This window comes from Callithrix jacchus, chromosome 5 (genome assembly GCF_049354715.1).
Source record: "Callithrix jacchus isolate 240 chromosome 5, calJac240_pri, whole genome shotgun sequence".
Taxonomy (NCBI): domain Eukaryota; kingdom Metazoa; phylum Chordata; class Mammalia; order Primates; family Cebidae; genus Callithrix; species Callithrix jacchus.
This window is the reverse complement of record NC_133506.1, coordinates 116,861,820-116,880,385: the sequence shown is the minus strand read 5'-3', so window position 1 is coordinate 116,880,385 and position 18,566 is coordinate 116,861,820.

The window sequence follows — 18,566 nt, the reverse complement described above, 5'->3', positions numbered from 1 at the left end:
ATAAGTGATGCAGCCTCTGAAAAACTCCACTGCGGTCAGGAGAGAATGAAAATTAAAAAATAAATACTAGCTTAGTATTATCGCAAAAATAATTTTGCCTTCAAGTACCCCCTGAAAGGGTCTCAAGGACCAGCAGGGTTATGTGGATTATACGTGGAAAAGCCCCTTAGAGTAAAACTCACCGCTGGATAACATTGACACGCTCATACACATATGCTTCCAATCAGCTTTTCAGTGCTTGTATTAGTTGGGATATTAGTTAAAGTCTAAACTGCTGTTCCAAGCAGACCCCAGAATACAGTGGACTAAAGAAGACGCAAGTTAATTGCTGTTTGCTCCGCAGGTCATTCATAGACCCAGGTTTCTTTCGTTGGGTTTTCATCCCCGAAAAGATGATCTTCCTGTAAGCAAGGGACACCTGTTCTAGATTGCAGGAAAGGGAAAGTAGAGGAAACTCGGGGCAGCAATTTTGTTTTAAGCAAAGGAGGCAGCAGCATATACACTTTCCACTCCATTTCATTGTTGAAAACTTGGTTGCATGACCTGGGGTAGTCACAAAGGAGGATTGAAAGACGTAGTCTCTAGCCAGGCAGCCAAATATACGAGAAGAAAGGATTTGAGAACTAAACCAGCCGCCTGCGTTATTATAAATAATCAGACGCACATGATTTAAGTCCATTTGAGAAAAGCCATAACATGAAAGTGAAAACCAAAACAAACAAAACTAAACCAAAACAAAAACACAAAAAACTTGGCTGAATCAGAGACAAGGGGCATAGGAAATCGAAACAAATATACCTTATTCTTGATAGCTTCAGGTAAAAGGAAAGATACTACCATACATGAGACTAGAACAAGATGCTATTAAGACAAAAAGGAACTGAAAAAAAAGACAAAAAGGAAGAGATGAAAGACGGAACGTTTTCTCCTAAAATCAAGAATGAAGAAGCCCACTCTTAGTCCTCTCTAAGCCCTGGTTGAGAAGGCTGTAGAAGAGGCTGCCAGGACGTGGGGCGGTGTTCTTCAGAGGTGAAGACAGAGGAGAATTTGCCAATCACAGCCTAGAAGCACCAGAGGGCCGGTGGATGAGCGAGGAGGACTGGGAGGTGCGGGGCAGGGAGGGATTGGGGACTGAGTCCAGTTGGAGATGTGCGGAGCCGTGTGCGGCCTGAGAGGCAGCGTGATGCTAGGTGAACACCCAGGCTTGGACTTCTCATGATGATGGAGGTAAAGAAGGAAGGGAGGCAGGGCAGACTGGTCGGCTGGTCTCTGGGATGAGTGTGGGCTCGAGTCTCTTCCTGTCCTGACGCTGCCTTCCCTTGGTAACCAGGCCTTTCTCCACAATGGCTCTCAGAGGCCCGCTAATGGGGATACTCAGTCTGTGTCCTGCTCATTCTCTTCCTCTCACCTGTTTCCTTTAATGCAGTGAAATTTGGAAGTGCTGCGCCTTCCCCACAGACAGGGTGGTTGCCTTAGCACTAGGTCACTTGTATCTCAGCTTGTTTGTCCACTCCCCAAACTCCTGGAGGCCAGGACCATGTCAATTTATCTTCGGGGCCCTTGTGTTTCGGACCGTGCTGTGGATCACAGGCATGGGCCACCACGCCTGGATAATTCTGTATTTTTAGTAGAGATGAGGTTTCTCCATGTTGGTCAGGCTGGTTTCAAACTCCTGACCTCAGGTGATCCCCCCACCTCAGACTTCCAAACTGCTGGGATTACAGGCGTGAGCCACCGTGCCCGGCCTCATTTTCCAAGTATTTCTTGGGTGCCTACTGTGTATCGGACACTGTGTTAGACACTGGGAATACTAAGTGTATGAGTGTGCTTGTTCTTCCTGGTGGAACCCCAAATCCGCAGATGCATTTGCTGTCCTGCACTCTGAGCAGAGAGGACAGTCCCTGGGGCTTATATCAACCTGGCGCACTTGGCAGCTGCCTCCAGGTGTGTGTAGCCAATGGGAGGCCCTGGCAGGGAATAGCCGGGGAGGCAGTTGGAGAGTTTCCTTCTGTTCCCCTTGCTTTGGGCTGTGTTTCTGGCAGTGCCGACTGCAGACTCTCTAGGACCACCCCTCCCTCTCTCCTTCATGGCTTCAGCTCTCCAGGGACTTCGGTAACACTGTTCTACGCCCCCCACTGCCATCCAACACACAGAATGGGGAGACACTGTCCTGGTCATCTCAGGGCCCTGAGCTGTGGCTAAGTCCACAGAGGCCTCCTGGGCAGTGGCCTGGGTAGACCAGCTGTTTGCAATCAGCTCCTCCCTTCCTTCATGCTGCTCCCTGCCTGGCATGGCACAGCACAGCTGCCAGCACTCAGAGAAGTGACTAGAGAGGATCTCCTGGCCTTCAGAGCCCAGGGCCTGACACACAGAGCACAGAATTCATTGGAAAGAAGAAAGAAAGGGAAGGAGGGCTGGAGAAGGAAGGGAGGGAGGCTAGAGCTCGTAACTGCGTCCGTTCTGTGAATCCCTTCTCCCCGGGTCACTAAGCCTGAGGTGATAACCGAGCAGGCTTCTGAAAGGTCACAGATCATGCAAAGGGAGACTCTGTTGTAGGGAAAGGCCACCGAACTCGAGAATCAGGAGGCCTGGGTTAGATCCCAGCCTTGTCGTTCTTGCCAGTTCTGTGATCTTGAGCAACACATTTGGCCTTAGTTTCCTGCTCTGCAAAACAAGCACAGCTCTCATGCTCCAAAGTGGTGCACGAAAGCACCTCAAGGTTGCCAAGCACAGTGGCACACACCTGTAGTCCCAGCTCCTCCAGATGCTGAAGTAGGAGGATTGCTTGAGCTCAGGAGTTTGAGGCCAGCCTGAGCAGCATAGTGAGACCCTCATCTCAAGAAAAAATACATAAATAAATAAAAGCACACTTCAAGGCTATGTAAATGCTAGGTGCTGTTACAATCACATCCAAGCTCATCCCCAGGGCAGGATGTCCTCCTCACACAGGACTCTTCCTGCATCCTCAGAAATGTAGTCACAGCCAGGAGTGATAAGACATTTCATCCTAATTGGATGCCACACAATTAACTCTTTTTTTTTTTTTTTTTGAGACAGATTCTTGTTCTGTCACCCAGGCTGGAGTGCAGTGGCGTGATCTCAGCTCACTGTAACCTCTGCCTTCCAGGTTCAAGCAATTCTCCTGCCTCAGCTTCCCAAGTATCTGGGATTACAGGTGCCCACCACCATGCCTAATTTTTTTTTTTAATTTTATTTTTAGTAGAGACGGGGTTTCACTATATTGGCCAGGCTGGTCTCAAACTCCTGATCTCAGGTGATCCGCCTGCCTGAGCCCCCCCTAGTGCTGGGATTATAGGCATGAGCCATCACGCCCGGCCTTTCTTTCCATTTTATTCACCATTTTTTTTCAAGGTGACTTATAACTAACTCAACATAAAAATCATACCCCTTCCCCTCCCCTAGGATCTTCCAATAGGCAAAAATTTTCAGCTCCAAAAAGCCCATGTGGAAAAAGAAAACAGATGGGCTCTGGGAAGTGCTGACAAAGCCCCAGGAAGGCTCTGAGTCCCCTGTGTCCTCTAGAGGTCAGGTGGAGCGGTCAAGGCAGGAAACGGGCCTGCAGGGACCTGGACCAGAAGGGATGAGGCAGTGGCTAAGTGTGGAGCACCCAGTACATGAGAGGCCGTGTATCAGACTCTAAGGAAACAGAGGTGAAGCCAGCGCTTGGCCCCAAGGGGCTCTCAGGCTGCCAGAAGCATTTGGATGGGACAGGGCAGGCTGTGGATGGCTTAAGCCTCCTGTCCCCTCACCAGGCGCTGTGGAAGCACCCCAGATGTGGTCTGGGAAGTCTTGCTGGGGTCAAGTCTCAGCTCCGGCCAGAGCAAATGTCTCCTACATGGGAGGTGGAGTTTCTGTTGGGGGATAAACAACTGGGACTGGGCCCAATTCAGTGTCTGGTCAGAAGGTACGAGGTCCTCTGCTCCAGGGACTTGCCTTCCAAGCCTACCTGGGACCGAAAGTAATGCTCCCTACATCCGCTAGGAGGAGCCAGTGTCCTTGAGTGGACTGCAGGGTGGCCCCCCTCTTGGGACAGGGAGCATTCAGCAGGTGGGAAGAGAAAGCCATCAGCGTGTCGCCCACCCTCCCCCGCCAACACTTCCCCTTTGACCTGGACCCTGGCTGTCTTCTTCTCTTCCACACATGGTGGTGGTGGGCAGTGGGACTCCAGTTCTATGGCAATAAACAGATTGTGCATAAGTCAAAAGCAAATCTATACATCACCTTGCCAACCCAGAGGGTGGGCAAATTAGGGGGGCAGTTGGGGTAAAGTCATTCTACCCATCTGAGCCTCCGTTTCTCAACTGTAAAATGCAAGCTTTGTTTAGTTGGATATTTTTGTTTGTTTGTTTGTTTTTGTTTTGAGATGGAGTCTTGCTGTTGCCCAAGCTCACTGCAACCTCCACCTCCCAGGTTCAAGCGATTCTCGTGCCTCAGCCTCCAGAGTAGCTGGGATTATAAGTGTCCGCCACCACACCTGGCTAATTTTTGTATTTTTAATAGAGACGGGGTTTCACCATGTTGGCCAGGCTGGTCTTGAACCACTGACCTAGTGATCTGCCTGCCTCAGCCTCCCAAAGCGCTGGGATTACAGGCATGAGCCACCATGCTTGACCTAGCCAGATGTTTTCTAAGGCATCACTACGGGGATTTTGAAGTCCAGAGATTCCTGGTGCTGCCCCTTCCCCTCTATCTTTGGCCTTTCCTGATTTCTGCAAGTGCACACCACTAGCTGGTCCCATTATAGAGCTTCCTGCCCCTACATTCACCCCCAGTCCAGAGACATTCCTCTGGCAGGTGTGAGAGGCAGAGTCCCTGGGAAACTAGGAGACCTGTGCCAAGATCCACACTCTTGGCGTCACCTGGGCCTCTTCTCTAGCGCACGTTTTATTTCTAAGCACAGACTGTGTTTCCAACTCAACCAGATCTCTCCACCCGCACGTCCCTCAGGCACCTGCACCCCAATGTGCCCAAGGCTTGGCTCTCCAACCCCACTCCAGGCTGTTGTCCATTTCAGGAGTGGCCCAGCACCCTCCCAATCCCCCAAGCCTGAAGTCTGTGTGTAAACATCACATCTTCTCTTCTCCCACCTTCTCTTTCCATATGCATGTGGCCAAGAAGTCCAGACAGGCTTACCTTGAATGTGCCCACCTCTCCTTTCTCCGCTGCCCCTGCCCTGGTTCAGGCCTTCATCATTTCTTTCCGGAACCGGCTGGCCTTTCTGACTCCAGTCTGTCCTCTCTCCAATCTATCATCTATCTATGCTGCTGCCAGAGAGCTCTTTCTAAAGCAGAAATCTGATTATGCACATCTCTGCTTTAAAATCTTGGCTGTAGCCTCGTGGCCTAAAGATAAATCTCAAGTCCTAATGAGGCTTCCAAGTCCATTCATGGTCTGACCCTTGCTTCCCAGTCCAGGCTCATTTCCCAGCATGCTTCTGGGCCTGTCCATGCCACATTTCTCCCCAATCTCTGATCCGCCTGTGTTCTCTCAGGGTTCTTGCCTTTGCAAACACGGTCCCCTCAGCCAAGAACTACGACCCTGATTTTTGCTTGGTGAACTCGAACTTCTCCTTGAAGACTGAGCTCAAGGTTGTTCAGCCATTCCCAACTGTCCCAGGCAAGGTTTCCATCACCCTTCTTATATTTCTTTAGAATCTATCTGCCTCCTGCACTAGACTGTAAGTCCCTATTTAGCTCTGTATCTCCACATCTAGCCAATGCTTGATGTGTGGTAGGGATTTCATACATGTGTTGAATGAATGAACGAAGGCATGCATGAGTGGTCTAGGAAATCGAATGCTTCCTATTTTCTCTGCTGGAGCCCACTGAACAAGGGAGCGGGAAAATGGTAGGAGATGAGATGGGGGACATGGGTGGAGGCCAGACCAAGCAGGGTTTTGTGAACCAAAAATATAGAGTTGAGATGATTTTTCTCTTACTGGATCTCAGGTACACAGATTTAATCAACCAACCACACTCCTCAGAATGATGTATTATCATCTTCATTGTCATCATTGTCATCTATTTTTTGGTCCCTCTCTCATATACAGTGAGAGTCCATAAACATTTATCTAACGTGACTCCTTCCATCCTCCCTACTTTTACTTACAGGAGAATTTGCGATTCATTCTCAAAGCAATGAGAAGTCTTTGGAGGCTTTTAAACAAGGGAGTGATGTGATCTGATTTTCATTTTGTAAAGATTGCTCTGTCTGCTCCATGGAAAATGCATTGTAGAAGACAAAGATGGAGCTGAGAGAGCAGCTAGAGTCTGCTGAAGTGCAGGAATGGGGAATGGGGTTCGGTGGAGGGTGGTGGTGGTGGAGAGAGAAAAGTGGGCAGGTGGGTGTAGGTGCTGGAGGAAGAGAAGACCAGACTGTATGAGACCTGGGAATCAAGAGAGGAAAAGGCCTCAGCAGTGAAGGTTTCAGCTGTTCTGTACAGGAGTTTAGGGGCAGCCTTTGGGTGGAAAGGGAGCCGGGGAACTGGTTTAGGAGCGGTGTCTATCCTTACTTAGACTATGTTTTGGTGGGGGTGGAGTGCAGCAATAAAGACTGTATTTATTTGGGACAAATGATGGATGCTCAGATAATGGAGTGGGGAGGGTTTGTCCTTCCAAGCCAATCCTTTTTTTTTTTTTTTTTCTGAGATGGAGTCTCGCTCTGTCACCCAGGCAGGAGTACAGTGGCACATTCTCAGCTCACTGCAACCTCCACCTCCTGGGTTCCATTCTCCTGCCTCAGCCTCCCAAGTGACTAGGATTACAGGCTCGCACCACCACGCCCAGCTAATTTTGTATTTTTAGTAGAGAAAGTTTTCACCATGTTGGCCAGGCTGGTCTCAAACTCCTGACCTTGTGATCCACCTGCCTCAGCCTCCCAAAGTGCTGGGATTATAGGTGTTTAAGCCACCACGCCTCGCCCAAGCCAACCCTTAACACCACCACAGGCCACAGGGCCTTTGCAGAGGAGGCCCTCTCCCCAAATCTGTGCAAAGCAGCTCCTCTTTCCATCAAGGTCTCAGCTCAAAGATCACGTGAGATAACTCAAAGATGTCTCTGACATCCGGCAAGAGAGATGACTCTACCTCCTGCCCCTCACCATCACCCTCCGCCACTCTCTTTCACTTTCCTTACAGCACTTATCCAAGCTTTGACGCAGTTCTCTAGTGCAGCGCCTTCTAGAGTGTCTGGTGCACTTCTGAGGCTCCTGTTTCGAGGACCTTGGTGGGCTTTGATGGAGACAGAACCAAGAACCCAGCACCAAGGCCCGGGCCTCTGTGAGGTGCTGTTGCAGGAGCTGCCAGTCAAGTGAAGGGAGGGAGGGAAGAAAATGAGCATCTAAGACCTCAAGCTGGAGGAAGGCTCAGCCCCAGAAGGTGGTAACTGGTTCCCCTGCCCCTCTTCCTACCCCCTCCCATGGCTCGGCCAGCTGCTGGAGGGACGCTGTAGGGGAAGGAGGCAGGGTGATTAAGAGCTCTGGTTGTCAGGACTGGGGCCAGGGGGCACACCCCCTGGGTGACATTTTCTCGCTTTGTGTCCTCAGAACAAAAACTAGTCTTATTTGAGGAGCTGGATGGGGGAGGGGGCCGAGGGGCTCAAGCGGCAGAGTGGAATTGTGGCTCCAGGGAACAGCGATTACTCATCAAAGGCCAGGGCAGCCTGCATCTTTGTGTGCCCTCTGCAGCCCGCCCGTGCCTGGCCACAGGCCCCCAGCCTTACACATCCCCCCCCCCATGGTCCCTGAAGAGTAGGGCTGGGGTGGGGGAGGGCTGGGATCGTGTGTGGGCACAGAGCCGGTGCAGGCTCGAGGCGGGTAGGGTGACCAGGGCAGGCTTCCTGGAGGAGGGGAGTGTGGAGATGCACTGGACACAGGGGATGTGCAAGGCTAACGGCTGCAGGCTAAGGGGAGAAAAAAAGTGGGTCTCCAGAGACCAGGGGAGGAGTGCGGGGAGACGGGGAGGGGGCAGAACTTCTAAGGTGTCAACTAGGCCCCCGGATGGAGTGTCCTGGAGGGCTTGGGGGAAGGGGCCGCTTCCTGCTACAATGGCTATTTTGGGGCTTGAATCAAATCAAATCCGCCGCAGCCCCCAGAGCCCCCAGCAGCTGCACAGAACAGCTGTCCGGCCGAGGGTGCTGAGCGGCTGGAACGGTGCTTCCTGCCCCCCACAGATCTCTGGCCACCCAGGGGTGTGGGTTGCAGGGGAAGGGGGAAGAGGATGTGAAAGCGCTTTGGGCTCAAGTCAGAAACCTGGGCTAAAATGGAGTGCCTTCCCCTCCTGTGCTGTGTTACCGCGGAGCTTAGACTGGTGTCTCTGTGCCAGTTCTGGGGCCATCCTGAAGCTCTTTCCTGCACCTTCACCCTCCATTCAGTCCCTACCAGGTATCTCCCCAGGCCCAGACAACCCCTACCTGAGCAGTCCTCCCAGTCTTCCCCCTAGGAAACCCTTCTCCTTTTCTCTTGATGGGAGGAGCCCTTCCTCATCTGCCCCCTCCCTCCCTCAAAGGCTGTTCCCGGACTGGTTCCCTAGGGGCAGGGCATCTCTCCCATCTGATGTGGATTTGGTTCTTCCTCTAGCTGAACTCGCAGTCCTCCATTGGTATTTACCCACAAGGCACCTGAGTGTTGACGCGGAAGACAAGTAAGCTCCCTGGCAGGTGCCCGTTCAATCTTCTGATTGTGCCAAGAGGGCCTCGTGCATGCCAGCTAAAAACCCATAGGTTGGCATGTCATAGAGCTGGGGAGAGCACTGAATTGCCTCCTCCAGGAAGCCTTCCTGGGACAGGCAAAAAAGAGAGGGTCTTTTTCTCTTTGGTCCACCCAGGGTCAAGGCCAGCCAATGTCCACAAGTGTGACCAAGGCTGGGACATGCCCTGGGGCAGCCCTGTCCCTCAGGTCACTAGTCCATGACGGGGTCCCTCGTGCCCATCTTGTGCAGAAAGAAACCCATTGTCCAGGGGGCATAGCTGAGGGGTGAGTTCAGAGCCCAGAGATGTTGACCACAGGCCTGTCCATAGGCCTTCTGACCACAGCAGGAGGGAGCCAGGGAACTGTGTGGTCTGTGTGGGCGAGGGGCAGGCACATGCTAGTGCACACAGGGCCATAAGCCCAGGCACTGCCCTCATCCAGGCACTGACACCCCCGTGCTCCCCTCATTACAGTCCCTCCTCTTCTTCCGCATTCCTGCTGGCAGATGCTCCATTCTTTTCTTCTCCAAGCAAGCCAGGGAGATCTCCACCTTCCGGGGTGGGGGGGGCACCGGACATAGCAAGAATGGGGGAAGCAGGGATGTGCCACCTGTCCCTGGGGGCAGATGAAGCCCCTGGAGCCCCACCCACACTGGGATGAGAAACCAGGTGCTTTGATCTCCTGTGCAGTGCGCCTGTGGTGGAAGCTGCAAAGATTAACTGAGATGCACACACTGGTTTTGGCCAGGTCTGCAATTCCTAAGCTTGTTTCCAGATCTGAGCGCTCATCTTCCTCCAGAGACCTCTTTGCTAATGGCCTCCCTCTTCTTTCCTCACTGAATCCCTCCCCTCATCGAATGCCCGCTCCTCTCCCATCCCTATCTCTGTGAGTCATCCCATCTCGGCGAGAGCGGTGTCCTTTCCTTCCAATTTCCATGGGCCCCAGAAGGTCTGTTCTACAACACAGACCCCATGGCTAGTGGCTGAGACAGGCTGCACTGATTTGCTTGTGTGCAACCCCACCAAAGGCTACAAGGGCACCTGTCATCGCCACCACCACCCGCGTGCAGGCCCAGCCTGGCAAGGCCCATCGGGATTCAGGAAGTCCTGCCATTTGAGCAGGTTGAGGCTCCTGGCCCAGCAGGGCCCCCAGGCTCCAAGTAGAGCAGGCACTGGTGAGAAGTGAATGGGAGGTGGAGACTAGTAAGCAGACTAGGAGTTGAACTTGATTTTGGCCCTGAATCTGTCTGAGGTGGAGTCCTGTAATCTAGCCTTCTTTTCTTCTTTCTTCCTTTTTTTTTTTTTTTTTTTGAGAGGGAGTCTTGCTCTGTCACGCAGGCTGGAATGCAGTGGCGCAATCTCAGTTCACTGCAACCTCCACCCCCAGGGTTCTAGCAAGTCTCTTACCTCAGCCTCCCAAGTAGCTGGGATTATAGATGCCACCACCACGCCCCGCTAATTTTTTTGTATTTGTAGTAGAGACAGAGTTTCGCTATGTTGGCCAGGCTGGTCTTGAACTCTTGACCTCAAGTGATCCACCCGCCTTGGCCTCCCAAAGTGCTGGGATTACAAGCGTGAGCCACCAGTCCCAGTCGATCTTGCCTTCTTGTAGGATCATTCACACATATCAGTGTTTCCCTCACAAGCATCCCAAGACGGGAGGAGGCCCATTCCCCCTTTCACTCGCCCCCAGCCCAGGGACAGCTCACCCAGAATGGCCTGGCTCTGATGATCAGGAACTCCTCATATCTGTCCAATCTCAATTCTGCCTTCGGTGGAGGAGACCCCACCCTAAGTGAAAGCAGGGACTGTGGGGTCCACATGGGATTCAGGGCGAGTGGGAGAGTGAGACCCAAAGAGAGCCAGAGATAAAGACAGAAAGCCAGAGAGGTGAGGAATGGAGAGACAGAGGGGGTGAGAGGGAGGGTGAGAGGGAGAGAGGGAGGAAGGGAGGGAGGAAGGGAGGGAGGAAGGGAGGGAGGAAGGGAGGGAGGGAGAGAGAGAGAGAAAAAGAGAAAAGCGGAGGGAAGAGAGGAAGGTGGAGGAGGGGAGGGAGAGAGGAGACACAGTGAAGAAGTGCTGAGCCAAGATGAGAGGAAGGAAGCTATTGGCCCCCCCTCCCTCCCTCCCTGCAGCCAGCCAGGCAAAGCTCCAGACACAAATGCATCCCAATGGGCGTCTGGCAGGGAGGCTCCAACTGCTCCGAGGCTCTGAGGTTCCGCTGAGCTCACCTGGCCAAGTCAAAATTCCCAGCAGCATCCCCACCAGCACCACCTAGAAGCACCCTGAGCCCCACTGTGAACCCCACTCTGAAGACAATTCTGGGAATCAACAAGAAGGCAAACCCTGCCCAAGTCCCCCGAGAGGGTCTCCTGTCCCTTCCTAGCCCCCTGCATTGCTGGAAACCCTCTCCCCTAGAACGGAGCTACACTAACTGCCAGGAGGCCAGACCTGTTGGCAGAAACAGAGGTGACCCCTCTCCCACCTTCTGCTTTGCCACGCCGGTGACTATTTGCTGACTGTCTCTTGCTGCTAATCGCTGGGCCCCATCTAATTGGTAATTAGCCTTGTGAGCCCAGCCTGTGCTTGGCTAATTGCTGTTTGTCTCACCCTCATCTCCGGCAGCAGAGTGGTGCCAACACAGCCGCCTGGGCTCTATCCGGGCTGCTGGCATCCGTGCCAGGCTCTGTAGAGGTTTCTGCAGCCCCACCCTGTTCTCTTCCAGGGAGTTTGTGGGGTACAGCGTCCTTCGGCAGTAATGTCAGCCCTGAGGGTGGTCTCTGACAGTCCTTCTGGGTGGTCGCAGACTGAACTCCCTGTTTTCATGCATAGTCCATGCCCAGCTATAGAAAAAGACAGCTATGAGTGAGCTATAGTCTCTGCTGAGGAGTGGAGTCTGGGAGGACTCCAGGGAGGAGGCTGGAAAGGTAGGCAGGGCTGGGTTTCATTCTCCAGGCAGTGGGAACCCTGGAAGGTTTTTGAGCTGAGGAAAGGTATGATCTACTCTGCCCTGGAGGATCATTCTGGAGGCCATGGGAGGATGAGGATCGGTGATGGGAGAAATCGGGCCAGGGTGAGCCCTCAGGAGGCTGATGCTTTTGGGTTGGAGGCAGAGAGGAGGGCAAGGGTGAGAGACTTGTTCTAGAAGAACCCACAGGATTTGTTGAGGGATTGGAAGCAGGAGACATCCCTGGGGATGGTGTGCCACGGCTGTGGTGATAGACTTCCACAGGACAACAAGGATCCTCCCCACCCCACTAGCCCTGTTGGGAGACCAGCAGGTGGCATCTCACCTGTTTCCCATGACTCATAGAGTAGCTTGGGACCCCTTTCTGAGAACTAACTCTCCTGGTCTCTTTAGGAGCCTCTTAAGGAGATGATGTCACTTAAGGAGATGAAGTGACACTGGCTGGGTCCTTACCCTGGGCTGGTCACCAAGCACCAGCTTCTTAGAACTTCCTAGGAGGAAGCCACTGTTATTATCTTCAGTTTTCACATGTGGAAGCCCAGACTAGGGGAGATTAAGCCACCTGCCGAAGGTCGCACAGCTAGTAAATGGCAGCGGTTAGATGCACTCAAGTCACTTCTCAGCCGGAACCTTAAACATGACTTTGCAGTACCTCTCAACCTCCTGTGACAACTATGCTCAGCTAGGGTTTGTTTTATTGGTTGATTGATTTCAATCAAAACAGTACCAACCAGCTTGTCCCCTCCACCTGGAATCTCCTTCCTTTTCTTTTTTTTTTGTGAGACGGAGTTTCGCTCTTGTTACCCAGGCTGGAGTGCAATGGTGCGATGTTGGCTCACAGCAACCTCCGCCTCCTGGGTTCAGGCAATTCTCCTGCCTCAGCCTCCTGAGTAGCTGGGATTACAGGCACGCACCACCATGCCCAGCTAATTTTTTGTATTTTTAGTAGAGACCGGGTTTCACCATGTTGACCAGGATGGTCTCGATCTCTTGACCTCGTGATCCACCCACCTCGGCCTTCCAAAGTGCTGGGATTACAGGCATGAGCCACCGCACCTGGCAAATCCCCTTCCTTTTCAACTCTGTCCAAATCCAACCTATCCTTTTAAGCCCAAGGCACAGCCTACCTCCAACAGGAAGACATTCTGGATTTTATAAGCCCCTCTCTACATGCTGAAGGTAGCCTCTTGAGCATACTTGGTTTTGAGCCTTGTAGCAGCACTTTCTCTACTCTTTTCCCTCTCCCAGAGCCTCCTACAGCAAGCGGGAAGTCTACCCTGCAGGAGGCCACACGTGTTGTCCACATTGCCCTAGACTGCTCCGGGATGGGTCTTGTCCTCACTGAACAGCAAGTATCCTGAATCCCTTGGTCATCCTTGGGTCATGCCCACTGCCACCTCACCTGGCACTGCACACAGGATAAGTGCCTGCCCCGAGGCTATGTTCTGAGCGACGCTTATCTGCCCTACTGGAGGAGGCTCCTGCCATTCACCACACTGGTCGCAAGTGGCTCCTGAGCCCAAAACTCAGGTTCACCCGTTACATCGGGGAGCTTTGGCTCAGTCTGGGATTGCCAGAAGTCTGAGCTGCTAACTCAAAGCTCAGCCCAGAGCAGGAGTTTCCCGAAGTGTTGGAGGCCTCCGGGGGCCTCCGGGAGTGCTGCTTTGAAATGGACCACACCTGGTTAGATGAGCAAGTCCTGGTGCTTTTCTCAAAACCGTCAGTGACGCCTGTGTTTCTCTTTCAGAGGCTTTGTTTCCTCCAGCATTGTGGCCTCGAGCCCCAGAACAAAAATGTACTGGCAGGCCAGGCGTGGTGGGTCACGCCTGTAATCCCAGCACTTTGGGAGGCCGAGGCGGGTGGATCACGAGGTCAAGAGATCGAGACCATCCTGGTCAACATGGTGAAACCCCGTCTCTACTAAAAATACAAAAATTAGCTGGGCTTGGTGGCACGTGCCTGTAGTCCCAGCTACTCAGGAGGCTGAGGCAGGTGAATTGCCTGAACCCAGGAGGCGGAGGTTGCGGTGAGCCGAGATCGCGCCATTGCACTCCAGCCTAGGTAACATGAGTGAAACTCTGTCTCAACAAAAAAAAAAAAAAAAAAAAAAAATGTACTGGCACTTTCTACCCAGCCTGGAGCGGGCTTTGGTGGAAGCTGGTAGAGCTGCAGTAAAGGGGTGGGTGGGCAGTGAGGGGTGGGTGGACATTGTCCTTTGCCTCCAAGCAAGCCCCAGACTAAAGCAATCTAGGAACCAGGGGTTGGAGACCCCACTAAGGAAGGAACCTGGGAGAAGATTTAGCACAGGATTTTCAGCTGTGATTGGGAGACCTGTGGACCCTTACAGGTGTCTCAGGGGTTGCTGAAGGGGGAAAGATGGCCATTATTATTATTCTCAGAAAGGGTCCTGCTCTGCTGCCCAGGCTGCAGTGCAGTGGTGCAAACATGGCTCACTGCAACCTCAACCTCCTGGCCTTTAGTGATCTTCCCGCCTCAGCTTCTCTGAGTAGCTGAGACCACAGTGCACACTACCACACCTGGCTCTTTTTAAAAATTTTTGTAGAGATGGGGTCTTGCCATGTTGCCCAGGCTGGTCTTGAATTCCTGGGCTCAAGCCATCCTCCCACCTCGGTGTCCCACAGTGCTGGGATTACAGCCATGAGCGGCTGCTCTCGGCCTAAGTGGCATTATTTCTCTTTGAGTTCCCCGTGAGCATTCTGCCATTCCTGGTTTGCATAGACATTGAGACACGGGCCCTGCAATGAATCTTACTGAACCGCACCTGGAAGCTCTGTCCCTTACCACCTGTGTAGCTCTGGGCAACTTACCCAGTTACCTCGTGTCTCATTTTCCCATCTACAATATCTGGAGGATGATGATTATTATGCTGTTTCAAGGTGGGTCGTGACGGTTTTGAAATCCGCCTGGTCTTCAACAGGACTTTACAAAAATAGCCTATGTTAGTTTAATCATACAGTTTTTGTTTTTTGTTGTTTTTGAGTTGGAGTCTCTCTCTGTCACCCAGGCTGGAGTGCAATGGTGCGATCTTGGCTCACCACAACCTCTACCTCCAGGGTTCAAGCGATTCTCCTGCCTCAGCCTCCTGAGTATCTGGGTTTACAGGCATGCACCACCACACCTGGCTAGTTTTGTATTTTTAGTAGAGACGGTGTTTCTCCATGTTGGTCAGGCTGGTCTCAAACTCCCGACCTCAGGTGATCCACCTGCCTCAGCCTCCCAAAGTGCTGGAATTACAGGCGTGAGCCACCGCACCCGGCCAATCATATGTTTTCTTCCCCACTTCTCTGGCCTATCTACCAGGCTCTTGAACAACTTGACCCAACACAGGCAGATACAGAGGATCCCCGTAACTGTCCCACTTCCTGGGAACCCTCCTGTGTGGCCAGCCAGGACTTGGTGCAGAGAGACAGAGAAGAGCCAGGTGTCCCAGGGCCCGATCCTTCTTGGAGGCATCTCAGCCTTCCCACCTCTGAGAACATTCAGGCCTTTGAGATGTGTGGCCCCTGCCTGCCCCAGTCCCCCCAGCCCGACAATGGGGGCTTCAGAGGAGCTGGGATGGCAGGACACAGCCCCCTCTGTGAAGCGGAGCCGACCGCCACGCTGGTGAGTCTGAGAAGACATTCCTCATGGGGCAGAGAAGGAGGAAGGGAGGAGGCTGTGCACTGGCCCCTTGGCCCAGCCCTGACCCGAGGAGCCACTGCCACTGGGGCTTGGACAAAGGTCCCCTCTTCCTGCTTTCTGTCCTTTCGGTGCCCACTTGGGGGATGGTGCCAACAAGGGTCTGTCCCAGGGCCAAGAAGGAAGGCATGAGGCTTAGATGGCGTGAGGGGTCTCCTCCAGGTTTTAACACAGCAGCCACAGTGCTGCTGGGTGAGTGGAGAGGCGGGCAGGCGGTCAGCCAGGGGAGAGCATCTGTTGGAGCGTGTGGTGGTTGCAGGCTCAGGGACCCTTGCCTCCTTCCCTGTGCCCTCAGTCCTCAGCCCTCTGAGCCATCTCTTGAACAATATCTCCAGCAATCTCAAAATTCTCCTCTCCCCTTCAGGAGGTCTTCCAGGATTTACAGGGAGAAGCACGGCTGAATAAAAGAATTCCAGCACCACGTGACAACCATCTCCCTCATCAAGATTGGTGTCCTGGGATGTGACTATCCCAGACTTTCTGGCAGAATGAAGAGAAAAGTCTGAACCAGGCAGTCCACCTCCCCCGCAGTAGCACTCTTATCGGGCCATGGAGAAGAATAAGCTAACACTAACTGAGCTTTTGCTAGGGGCCAGATCTTTACGTACATTATCTCATTGAATCCTTGTGCTAAGAGGTAAGTACCATTACTACTCCCAGTATAGGAAACAGAAGCTTAGAGTGGGGAAGTCACTTGCTCAATGGCTGGAAGAGGTGAAGTAACCCACCTCAAGGTTGTTCAGGTAGTTAGTGGTAGGACCAGGATTTGAACCCAAGCAGTCTAAACCCCAAGATTCATTTCACCAAAAGCAAAAACCAGGGAACAGAATCCTGATCCCTGCAACAGGTCAACTGAACCAGGACCAAGTCATTGCTTGATTCCTACAAAGGATTCTTGCTGATGAAGGTAACAAGGAAGAAAAGAAGACTGGCAACAGGGAAGAAGAATGTATTGATGAAGAGGCGATGAGGAAATTCCTGCCTAGCGGTCGATAAACTGTTTATTCATTAATTCCTCATCCATCTCAGCAGCTCTGTTGAGTGGCCACAGAGTGTAAAGAACATGAGCTCTGGAGCCTGACAGACCGAGTTCAAATCCCAGTTCTGCCATGATTTCCTGTGCGACCTTAGGCACGTCGCTGCACTCCTCTGAGCCTCAGACATCTTATCAATAAAAGGAGAATAATAAATTATCTATCTTGTAGGGCTGCTGTAAGAATACATGTCGGCCGGGTGCGGTGGCTCACGCCTGTAATCCCAGCACTTTGGGAGGCCGAGGCGGGTGGATCACGAGGTCAAGAGATCGAGACCATCCTGGTCAACAAGGTGAAACCCCGTCTCTACTAAAAATACAAAAAATTAGCTGGGCATGGTGGCGCGTGCCTGTAATCCCAGCTACTCAGGAGGCTGAGGCAGGAGAATTGCCTGAACCCAGGAGACGGAGGTTGCGGTAAGCCGAGATCGTGCCAGCCTGGGTAACAACAGCGAAACTCTGTCTCAAAAAAAAAAAGAATACATGTCATAATACATAGGAAGTGGTTTGCCTGGTGCCTAGTACAGAATAAACACTCAATGAATGTGAGCTATTATTATTATTACTCTATTCCTGTCCAAGTGCTGGGCTAAGGTACTAGAGTTACACAGATGAATGGGACTGCCTCTCTGATTGAAGAGATTGGTGGAAGAGATAGAGATAGACACAATGAAATAGTTGCTAGGAGTGGGGCCTGTACAAACAGCCATGGGAACACTTTGCCTGAAGGACTAAGGAGGGCTTCCTGGAGGAGGTAAACTTACCTGAGACTTGAAGGATAAATAGGAGCCTATCAAACAGACAGGAAAAGAAGAGATAAGGCTGGCCTGGTGCAGTGGCTTATGCCTGTAATCCCAGCACTTTGCAGGGCTGAGGCAGGCAGATCACAAGGTCAGGAGTTTGAGACCAGCCTGGCCAACATAGTGAAACCCCGTCTCTACTAAATATACAAAAATTAGCCAGCATGGTGGCCGGTGCCTGTAGTCCCAGCAACCTGGGAGGCTGAGGCAGGAGAATTGCTTGAACCCAGGAGTCGGAGATTGCAGTGAACCAAGATTAGCCAAGATTGTTCCACTGCACTCCAGCCTGGGCAACACAGTAAGACTGTCTCAAACAAACAAACAAAACAAAGGGGCCAGGCACGGTGACTCACACCTGTAATCCCAGCACTTTGGGAAGCTGAGGTGGGCCGATCATGAGGTCAGGAGTTCGAGACCAGCCTGGACAACTTGATGAGTCCCCGTCTCTACTAAAGATACAAAACATTAGTTGGGTGTGGTGGCACACACTTGAAATTCCAGCTACTTTGGAGGCTGAGGGAGGAGAATCGCTTGAACCCACGAGGCGGGAAGTTGCATTGAGCCAAGATTGCGCCATTGCACTCCAGCCTGGGTGAGGGTGACAGGGCAAGACTCCGTCTCAAAAAAAAAAAAAAGAAAAGAAAGAAAAGGTAAAGCCATTTCAGCTAAAGGAACAAGGAAGGCAGACTGCTGTAGTGTGAAGGAGGCATCCTTAAGGGAGCAGTGTGGGTTCCGGTAGCCAGGAGGTGCTGGGTCTGGCTCTAGCATTGGGCGTTGGGTGGGGACAGCAGCAGGAGTTAGGCTCTTTACCTGGGCAGGGCCTCCATGCTGTTCCAAGGATTCTGCATTTTGTCTTCTAGACAGGAAGGGTTTTGGGTAAAGGCAAAGTGTGGATTACATATAAGACACTCTCAGCCAACCAGAACTTGAGAATTTAGATTGGCTCCATCTGGTCCTGGGAGAAATGGACCCAGCCATCCCCCACAGGATAGAAATCCCAAGAAACCAGAATCTTGTCCTCAGAAGAAAGTGGGGACAGGCAGGGTGAGCACCAGGGCCCTTCACTGTTCCACTGACCAAAACCTTTGGAGACAGATCCGGAGTCCTGCCTGTGATGGCAGGAGGCTCTGGGGCAGTGATTCTCAAATGTCAGCCTGCACTGGGGACCTAGTTAAAAGGCACATTCTGATTCAGCAAGGCCGGGGTGGGGCCTAGGCATGTGCATTTCCAACAAACGTCCCCTCCCCTCCCCGCTGTGCGATGCTGCCAATCCAGGAACCACACTTTGAGTGATAAGGATATAGAACCATGGTCTGCCATCCTGGCAGTGCATTCAAGTCACCTGGGGGAAGTTTTCAAAA